General features: G+C 37.3%; 1 non-coding gene across 1 annotated transcript; it reads right to left on the bottom strand.

The window, feature by feature from the left end:
* Positions 1–5,540: 5,540 nt before the first annotated feature.
* On the bottom strand, positions 5,541–5,647 carry LOC113001268 (small nucleolar RNA R71). Its single transcript, XR_003266587.1, has one exon. It is a non-coding gene; the product is annotated as a small nucleolar RNA R71 (small nucleolar RNA).
* Positions 5,648–9,849: the final 4,202 nt, after the last annotated feature.

Here is a 9,849-nt window from a genome sequence, read left to right as displayed (position 1 = left end):
CAAAATCCATATTCTCTGCAAAATTGTTAGCAGTATAAGTAATGAAACGCATCATGGAAAGGATAATATTATTTGTCCCCATTGTTTCTCCATCTCAAGTTGTCACGTGGCATTCTCTACAACTGTGTGACAACGAATACTTTCAAAGGCACTGAGTTCCACAACAATCAAAATTCATCAAGCCTGAAAATAGAAGACCAACCTTAGCACAACAATATCAAGAATTCTAAAAATTTGTTAAGTCCTAAAAATCTATTCAAATTACTATATAATCCTATAAATTTATTAAGTGTTGTAATTTTGAGATGGGTTCGGGTTTAGGTTTATAGAAGGGGATGCAGAAAAGTGAAACCTAAATCCATCTCATTTGGGTTTTATCGAGTTATAGGGAACCCATTTAACATTTTTTAAAAAATATTTATTCATATACTTTAAATACATGATAGATACATCATAGATTAAGTTAGTAATTAAATTTTAATTCAAATAAAATATAAGAAATAAATAAAGAAAAAATAACATAAAGATATTTAAGAATTAAATTATGTTTTTAGTTAATGTATAGTTTTATATTTTTGGTGTTCAATTATTATTATAATAATATTTTTCTCCTTTCGAGGTTGTTGCGTAAGACCATGCCTACGAGGGATGTCTTTGCTTCCGGTGGTTGTTTCTTTGCATCTCAATTTAGTCTCTGCTTCTTTCTTGAAATTGTTAATAATCTTTTTCTAGATTGGCCTTTAGCGAAATTTTTGTGGAGATGGTTGGCTAGTAATCTGCACTACAGTTTCAACCTTGGCTCATTCACATCCTTCTTGGCGGCTTGTGATCATAAATCTAGAAAACAACTTCTTGATGTTGCTTTGGCTCGTTGGAAATGTTATTTGGAAAATATGGCATGTCAGAAATCAAGCTATATTTCAAGATAAAAGGATTACGCCCATGGGTATCATCCTTCTCATTTCAGCTGCTATGTGAATTACTAGGAATGCAACCAAAGGCACAATGAAACCTTCAATTGAAGACTTTTTTTCCTTAAAAAATCATATTAATTTTCATCCTCCCTAATGGACTTAAATCCATCAAATCCTCTAGTACCTGCCTCTTCGTGGTTGGATAAAAGGGAATTATAATGAAGCTACGAAAGGGCACCCTGGTCCTATGGCTAGTGGAGGCACTTTTAGAGATCATTGGGGAAAAGCTCTGGGAAGTTTATGTTTTAACATTGGTATTGAAATTGCTTTAATTTCAGGGAGCTATTTTGGTCATTGAAACTACTTGGCAAAAAGGTTTGATTAGATTTTGGCTTGACATATACTCATCAACAATAGTTGTTCAATCTTCCTCTAAACCTGCTCTTGTGCCCTTGAAGCTCAAGAATTGTTGGCTCAATTGACTTTTTTTTACCTCTCATATGCATATTTGTAAGGAAGTGACGTGTCATTATTTTCTCATATTTCTTAACCCTTTTTGTCACCATTTTAATTACCGATTAGCCTTAATTGTCAAATTAATTATGCAGTTTTATCATTTGGGCCTACTTGACTAATTTTGTGTTTTTAATTTAATTTCAAGAGAATTATAAGAAATTGAGCTTGAATCCGGAATTGGGCTTGGACTTGAAGAGAGCAGACAATTTTATTTTATCAAATCTTATCTTATCAGATTTTATTTCATCCAATCTTATCGTATCATGTCCAGATTTTATTTTATTTCGTTTATAGGCTTGGACTTAAAATGGATTTGTAAGCTTTGGGGCTGAGGACCTATATAACAGCACCAAGGTTTTAGTTTTAGGGAGTTTTTTTTTGAAGAGGAGAATAATTCTAAGATTTTAAAATTCCAGTTTTTACTGTTCATGCGCACTGTTCACATGGAATAAAATTTGTTTTCTGCAATTTTGTTTCTGCTTCAATATACAATTTCGTTTTCTATTGATTAATGGAAGGCTAAGTCTCCAACGTTGTTTTCTCTTAAGAATCAAGCACAACTCTCTTTGAGGTTTTGTTATTACTATTGAATTTTGATCAGTTTTTCCTCTTCACCAATTACTCTGTATTTGTTGTTGTTAATCCATGCATGCTTAGTGCTTGATTAATTGTCTCTACACTTAATTTATGTTCATGCTTAATGATCTGTTTCGTTCATCATTAATTGGTGTATGTGTTGCTTAATCACATAATGACAGCCTTATGTTAATTTTCGCATAGTAATTTAATTTAGGGTTGGATTAACTGGTTGAACTGATTAAGCATAAATTCTCGTAACCTAGGAAAAGAGACTTGCTTGTGAATTAAGGGGAAACAACATGTTTTAATTCTCTTATTTTCTAATTTAAATTTGCTTGCTGTTTAATTTACAAAAAAAACAAACAACCTGCCCCCTAATTCGTTATTGTTTTCTTACTATCTGTTATGAATGTTTGGTTCACCATTGCTCGTTGGTAGACGACCTAGGATCACTTTATAGATACTACATTTTTAATGTTTATTTGATTCGGGTACGGCCTCGATCAAATTTGGCACCGTTGCCTGGGAGCAGTGGTCCAAAGGTTCATAATAGTGTTTAGTTGTTTTGAGTCTAGCTCTGTTGTTTAGTGTGTGAGTGTGTGTTGTTTTGTTTTGTGTAGTGTTCTGTTTCGCATTTCAGTCACGTCCCCTATTTAGCGCTTCCTTGTTTCAGTTGCTCACAAAATTGTAACTGATTTTGTGTAATGCTGATTTTTTTTTTTGTGTAATGTTGTGAACATGTTGGATCGAGTGGCCTCAGAATAATTAAGAAGGGGGGGTTGAATTAATTATTCCTAAACCTTTACCAATTAAAAAATTACTCTTTTAAGGCTTTTACTAAATTGTTAAGAGAATGAGGAGTAGAAGAGAAACTTAACAGAAAGTAAAAGCGGAAATTAAATGCACAGGGGAAAGTAAAAGAGTAGGGAAGAAGGAAACAAACACACAAGAGTTTTTATACTGGTTCGCCAATAACCCGTGCCTACATCCAGTACCCAAGTGACTTGCGGTCCTTGAGATTTCTTTCAACCTTATAAAAATCCTTTTACAAGCAAAGAGCCACAAGGGATGTACCCTCCCTTGTTCTCTTTGAACCTAGTGGATGTACCCTCCACTAGAACTGATCCACAAGAGGTGTACCCTCTCTTGTTCTCAGTCAAACCCAAGTAGATGTACCCTCTACTTGTACCACAAAGGATGTACCCTCCAATGTGTTAAGACAAAGATCTCAGGCTGTTAAACCTTTGATACTTTGTGAATGGGGATACAAAAGAATTCTCAGGCGGTTAGTCCTTTGAACACTTTTGTATTAGGGAAAGGGAAGAATCAAAAGAATTCTCAGACTGTGTCGTTTTGAATTCTTTGACAAGGGAGAAGGGAGACACAAAAGAATTTAGGTGGTTAGTCCTTTGTTCTTTTGGAAAAGGGAGAAGAGAGACACAAAAAGAATTCAGGCGGTTAGTCCTTGGCGAATTCTTTTTGGCAAAGGGAGAAGGGAATGAAAAAGATGAATAGCACAAGTTTTCAAGGTTTGGAAAACCAGAAAACTTCAGAAAGCTTTTGGTACAAAGAAGAAGAAGAAATTCAAAGAGAGTCAAGGCTTGTAAAGGATTGATTGAATAAGTGTAAAAGTGTTGAATGAATAATTGTATTGAAAAGCAAATCAAAGCCTTGCTTTTATAGACTCTTCATGTCTGGTCAAGAAGACCATTTAGAAGAGTTATAACTTTTAGAAAAACTTAAAACCAATTTGAAAAAGTAAAAAACCTTTTGAAGAGTTACATCTTTTGATTTATTCAGAAACTACCACTGGTAATCGATTACCAAATCAGTGTAATCGATTACAGAAAGCTTTTAGTGAAAGGATGTGACTCTTCACATTTGAATTTGAATTTCAACGTTCAAAGGCACTGGTAATCGATTACCAAAACATTGTAATCGATTACAGCTTTTTTGAAATCAATTGGAACGTTGTAAATTCATTTGAAAACTTTTTCAAATCCATTTTGCTATTGGTAATCGATTACAACAATCTGGTAATCGATTACCAGAGAGTAAAAACTCTTTGGTAAAGGTTTTGTCAAAAACTCATGTGCTATTCAAAGTTTTGAAGAAACTTTTTAATACTTATCTTGATTGAGTCTTTTCTTCATTCTTGAATCTTGATCTTGATTCTTGAGATCTTGATTCTTGATTCTTGATTCTAGGCTTTCTTCTTGAGTCTTGAATTCTTCTTGATTCTTGAACTCTTGACTTGTTCTTGATTCACTTGATATGTTCTTTGATCATTGAGCTTTTTGTTTATCACCTTTGTCATCATTGTTATCATCAAAACACCATTGAATCAAATTCACCATGAAGCCTTGCTTGAAGCTTTGCTTCTACAGAACAGTGTTTAGCGACTAAACTAGAGACTGATTTTGTAATTTAATTGACGATTTTTGTTTTGATAGTTAGAGTTGTTATTTTTGGCTGATTTTATGTGTGTTAGTTTCTTTTGATCCATATTCTGTGCGAAAAATACCAGGAGCACTTGGTGTGGATGAATTTGAGAGAGACAAAAAATTTGGGAACTTGTTTTTAGCAAAACTTAAAACGGCCATAACTTTTGCTCCGGGTATCAAAATGACTATCATTATATATGCATTTGCGGTAGAATAAAATTTCCCATGCCATAGCAATTGACCAGAGGTCCATTGCCATTTTAAACTTGAAAAATCAGCCATTTACTAAGTTTTTTTTTAGTATTATTGTCTTATTTTTCTAAACTTTCCTTAGGCAGTTTTCATAGTTAGACTTTTAATTTTTGTCTGAAAATTTTTGTGCTATCTTTTCATGATTTTAGGGTCTTGCTCACAAAGTTTCAGCTCATTTGGATATCTTTTGAGTATAGTTGTAGGTTTAACCCCTTGATAGGTGCTTGTTGAGAAGCACATTATTTGCTGCATATAGTGCATGACTAGGGGCAATCCAGGTGTTTTACAACCCTTGGATCCTGAAATAGATAGAACCTTTCATAGATTAGTTAGGCATAGTGTGCATCCTGGTCATTTTGTGCATTTTGAGCATCCTGATCATTTTGAGCATTCTATTGCTGGTGATTCTTAATATTCTGATTTTGAGCATTCGGCTGTTAATTTTCATATTGAGAACATGGCTTAACCTCCACCTTGTGAGAGGACTCTTAGGGAGATGGTTGCACCTAATTTCACTTATGAAAGCTTGTGCATTCAATATCCTGATGAGGGTGTTCCATATGTTCTCAAAACTAGACTAATACATTTGCTGCCCAAGTTTCATGATCTTGTAGGTGAAGATCCTCATAAGCATCTTAAGGAGTTCCATATTCTTTGTTCTATCATGAAGCCCCCTGATGTCCAAGAAGATCATATCTTTCTGAAGGCTTTTCCTCATTCTCTGGAGGGAGTGGCAAAAGATTGGCTATACTACCTTGCGCCCCGGTCCATTTTCAGCTGGGATGAGCTTAAGAGGGTGTTCTTGGAGAAATTCTTCCCTACATCTAGGACCACTACCATTAGAAAATACATTTCAGGCATCAGACAACTTAGTGGAGAGAGCTTGTATGAGTACTAGGAAAGATTCAAGAAATTGTGTGCGAGCTGCCCTCACCACCAGATTTTTGCAAAACTCCTTCTTCAATATTTCTATGAGGGACTTGGCAACATGGAGAGGAGTATGATTGATGCTGTCAGTGGTGGAGCTCTTGGTGATATGACCCCTATTGAGGCTAGGAATTTGATTGAGAAGATGGCTTCCAACTCCCAACAATTCAGTGCAAGAAATGATGCTATTGTCCTTAGAGGAGTCCATGAGGTGGCCACAGATTCATCTTCATCTGCTGAATATAAAAAGCTTGAGGGAAAACTGGATGCCTTGGTCAACCTAATAACTCAGCTTGCCATGAATAAGAAATCTGCACCTTTTACAAGAGTTTGTGGTCTATGTTCTTCTGCAAATCACCATACAGATCACTGTCCCTCTTTGCAGCAATCTGGAGTCAATGAGCAACCTAAAGCTTATGCTGCAAACATTTATAATAGACCTATTCAGCAGCAAAACCAACAACAGCATAATAATTATGATCTTTCAAGCAACAGATACAATCCAGGTTGGAGGAATCATCCAAATCTGAGATGGACAAGTCCTCCACAACAACAACAGCCTGTCCCTCCCTACCACAATGCTTCTAGTCCAAGCAAGCCATATGTTCCTCCTCCAATGCAGCAACAACAATAACAACAACAAAGGCAACAAGCAACTGAGGAACCTCCTCAACCTTCCTTAGAAGAGTTAGTGAGGCAAATGACCATCCAGAATATGCAATTTCAGCAAGAGACAAGAGCCTCTATTCAGAGTTTGACAAATCAGATGGGGCAGATGGCTACTCAGTTGAACCAAGCTCGGTCCCAAAATTCTAACAAATTGCCTTCACAAACTGTGCAGAATCCGAAAAATGTGAGTGTCATCACCTTGAGGTCTGGCAAGCAATTTGAAGTGCCTCCACCAGTAGCAGCACCTGCACCTGAACCTGTCAAGCTTCATTCTACACCTGAAAAAGAGGATGACATAGTTGCACAAAAGAGAAAGCTTCCTAACAAAAATTTTCATGCAGGTGGGCCTTCTTCTAGTAATTCTGACATGCAGCACCCTCCTATCCCACTTCAATTCCCACCTAGAGAAATTCCAAACAAAAAGATAGAAGAAGTGGAAAAGGAGATCTTGGAGAACTTCAGGAAAGTAGAGGTGAACATACCTCTGCTAGATGCCATCAAGCAGATTCCAAGATATGCCAAGTTTCTAAAGGAGTTCTGCACCCACAAAAGGAAGCTCAAAGGCGATGAAAGGATTAGCATGGGTAGAAATGTGTCAGCATTGTAGGTAAATTTGTTCCTCACATTCCTGAGAAATGTAAGGACCCAGGTACTTTCTGTATACCTTGCATTATTGGGAACAGTAAATTTGAGAATGCCATGCTAGATCTAGGAGCATCAGTTAGTGTCATGCCTCTGTCCATTTTCAATTCTTTATCTCTTGGACCTTTGCAATCTACAAATGTGGTGATTCATTTGGCAAATAGAAGTGTTGCTTACCCCGCAGGTTTCATAGAGGATGTGTTGCTTCGAGTTGGTGAACTTATTTTTCCTATTGATTTTTATGTTCTTAATATGGAAGAGGGATTTTCCCATGGTTCAGTTCCAATTATTTTAGGCAGGCCATTTATGAAAACAGCCCGAACCAAGATAGATGTTTATGCTGGCACATTGTCTATGGAATTTGGTGATATTGTTGTTCATTTTAACATTCTTGATGCCATGAAACATCCATCTGAGGATCATTCTATTTTTTGTGCTGAGATAATTGATCAGATTGTTGATGATTATATGTTTGATTTTGATTCTGTTCTTCATGGTAGGAAACATCCATTTTTATCTGATCTGCATACTTGTCGTTCCTTATGCATTGAATCTGAATCTGAGTTTGAATTTGATCATGTATCTGATTTTTATGCTGAGAGTGAATTTGAATTCGAGTATGGTTCTGATTTTCCGCGTGTTGTACCTCTTGAAGTTGATTTTTTAGAGTCAGAATGCACTAACCATATTGCAGGAAGTACATATACTTCTGACTTGCTTTATGAGGAACAGGCTGAGGAACCTTCTTCTTCTCCTACCCTGGTTCCTCACATTGTTCGGCCACCACCAATACCAGAGTTGAAGCCCTTACCAACAACCCTCAAGTATGCTTACTTGGAGGACAAGGAAAAATTTCCAGTGATCATATCTGCCTCCCTTTGATGCTGAGTAAGAGGAGAAGTTGTTGCTAGTGCTCAAGAAGCACAAGAGAGCCATTGGATGGACTTTAGCAGACATTCCTGGTATTAGTCCATCTACCTGCATGCATAGGATACTTTTAGAGGATGGAGCTAAGCTAGTGAGGCAGCCACAATGGCGACTCAACCCCGTCATTCTAGATGTGGTTAAAAAGGAAGTGACCAAGCTCTCACAAGCTGGAATCATCTACCCCATTTCTGACAGCTAGTGGGTGAGTCCAGTCCAAGTGGTTCCTAAGAAGATAGGCCTCACAGTGATTAAGAATGAAAGGGATGGGCTTATCCCCGCAAGAGTGCAGAACAGCTGGCGAGTCTGCATTGATTATAGGAGGCTGAACCAGGTAACCAGAAAAGCTCATTTTCCCCTGCCATTCATTGATCAAATGCTTGAGTGCTTGGCAGGTAAGTCTCATTACTTTTTTCTTGATGGTTTTTCTGGTTATTTACAAATTCATATTGCTCCTGAGGATCAAGAAAAGACCACATTCACCTATCCCTTTGGCACTGTCGCAACCTACCCTTCGGTGGGAGGGCGACGCGAGACTCGCGGGATGCGTGTTCCACGAAAGGAATACGCGCGGAGTCGCCACCAACGTTTATTTGAGGAAAACGTCGGAAAAACCGGAAAAGACGTGATCTACGAACTTTTAAGTGAAAGGTTCGGGAGTTGTATTTACGCACGGGGAAGGTATTAGCACCCCACACGTCCGTCCCAAGGGACGGCAGCCTTTAATCGAATGTGCAAACATGACTTTGATTTTTATGTTCCCTTTTATGTTCTTATATCCTTTATACCCTTTTTATATTTTTCCTTTTTTGTGGTCGACAAGGGTGTTTCCCTTTGCTCCTACGTATTCCTCAATTTGGGATGAGAAAATCAGACCTACGTAGTTCTTTCGGAACAAAGTGTTTTGTTAAGTTGTTTTTGTCTTTTTTGCAAAATATGTTTTTATTGAACAAAAGGTCATTTAAGGTGTTGAACCATTAAACGGTCTTTTGATTTTGAAAGGGGAGAAACGTTAAGGCGTTGGACCATTAACGATCTCTTGGGGTGGTCGACAAAAGCGGGGCTTTTGCTCCTACGTATCCTTAATGAGGAACTCAGACCTACGTAGTTCTTTCTTATCAAGCGATTCTTTACTTAAGTGGTGATCATTTTAAGGCGTTGGACCTTAAAAATGATCCATTTTTCTTAGTGAGAAATTGAAACGACAAACTTCAAAAGCCTATTTTTATGGACGAGCTTGACTAGGCGAATTGATTTTAGCCTTTAGTTTCACTTTAGTTATTAATCAATTCGATTAAGAATGAGAAATCCCAAAGAGAAAACGTCCGATTGATTTTCCGCTTTATTTTACTAAAAGATGTCTTTTTGATTATTATATTATTTTTTACCTCTTTTTGATTTCCAACGTGGTTACGGCACGACCGAACGGTCGGAATTTATTTTAACCGAAGTTAATGGATAATACAATTCAAACGTTCGGTGGAAATTTATTTTATTTTTAAGTTAAGCGAGAAATGACTTAAGTAAAATGGCTTAAGCACGTCAACAGGGGGTATAAAAAGTAAACAAAACGAGAATAAAAATGCACGAAACACAATGTGGACCACTACGGGTACATAGAATGAATCGAAAAGCTTGGTTCGAGGTACTTACCCATTGAAGATCGAAGAACGATGAAGAACGAATGAAGAACGTCGAAGAACGATTGAAAGCTTTGCGAGATTCCTCACGGAAAACGTTACGGAAACGTTTCGGAAGCGCCTCGGCTTAGATTTTCTTCACGGAAACAATTTTTCCAAGCAAATTCGAAAGAGAGAGAAGTGCCTAAAGGGCTGGACCCTTTCCTTCTTGCTTTCCTCCTTCCTTCTTGCTTTCCTCCCCTATTTATAGCAAAATAGGGGAGGTGGTTGCCGCCCAGCTCGCCCAGGCGAGCAGGGTTGCTTCCTCCAGAAGCAACCGCCTTCTGGAGGAATCTTCTGGAG

Source organism: Glycine max, chromosome 3 (assembly GCF_000004515.6).
Source record: "Glycine max cultivar Williams 82 chromosome 3, Glycine_max_v4.0, whole genome shotgun sequence".
Classification (NCBI taxonomy): Eukaryota; Viridiplantae; Streptophyta; class Magnoliopsida; order Fabales; family Fabaceae; genus Glycine; species Glycine max.
The sequence above is the reverse complement of the archived record's forward strand: the minus strand, read 5'-3'. Positions and strand labels throughout refer to the sequence as shown.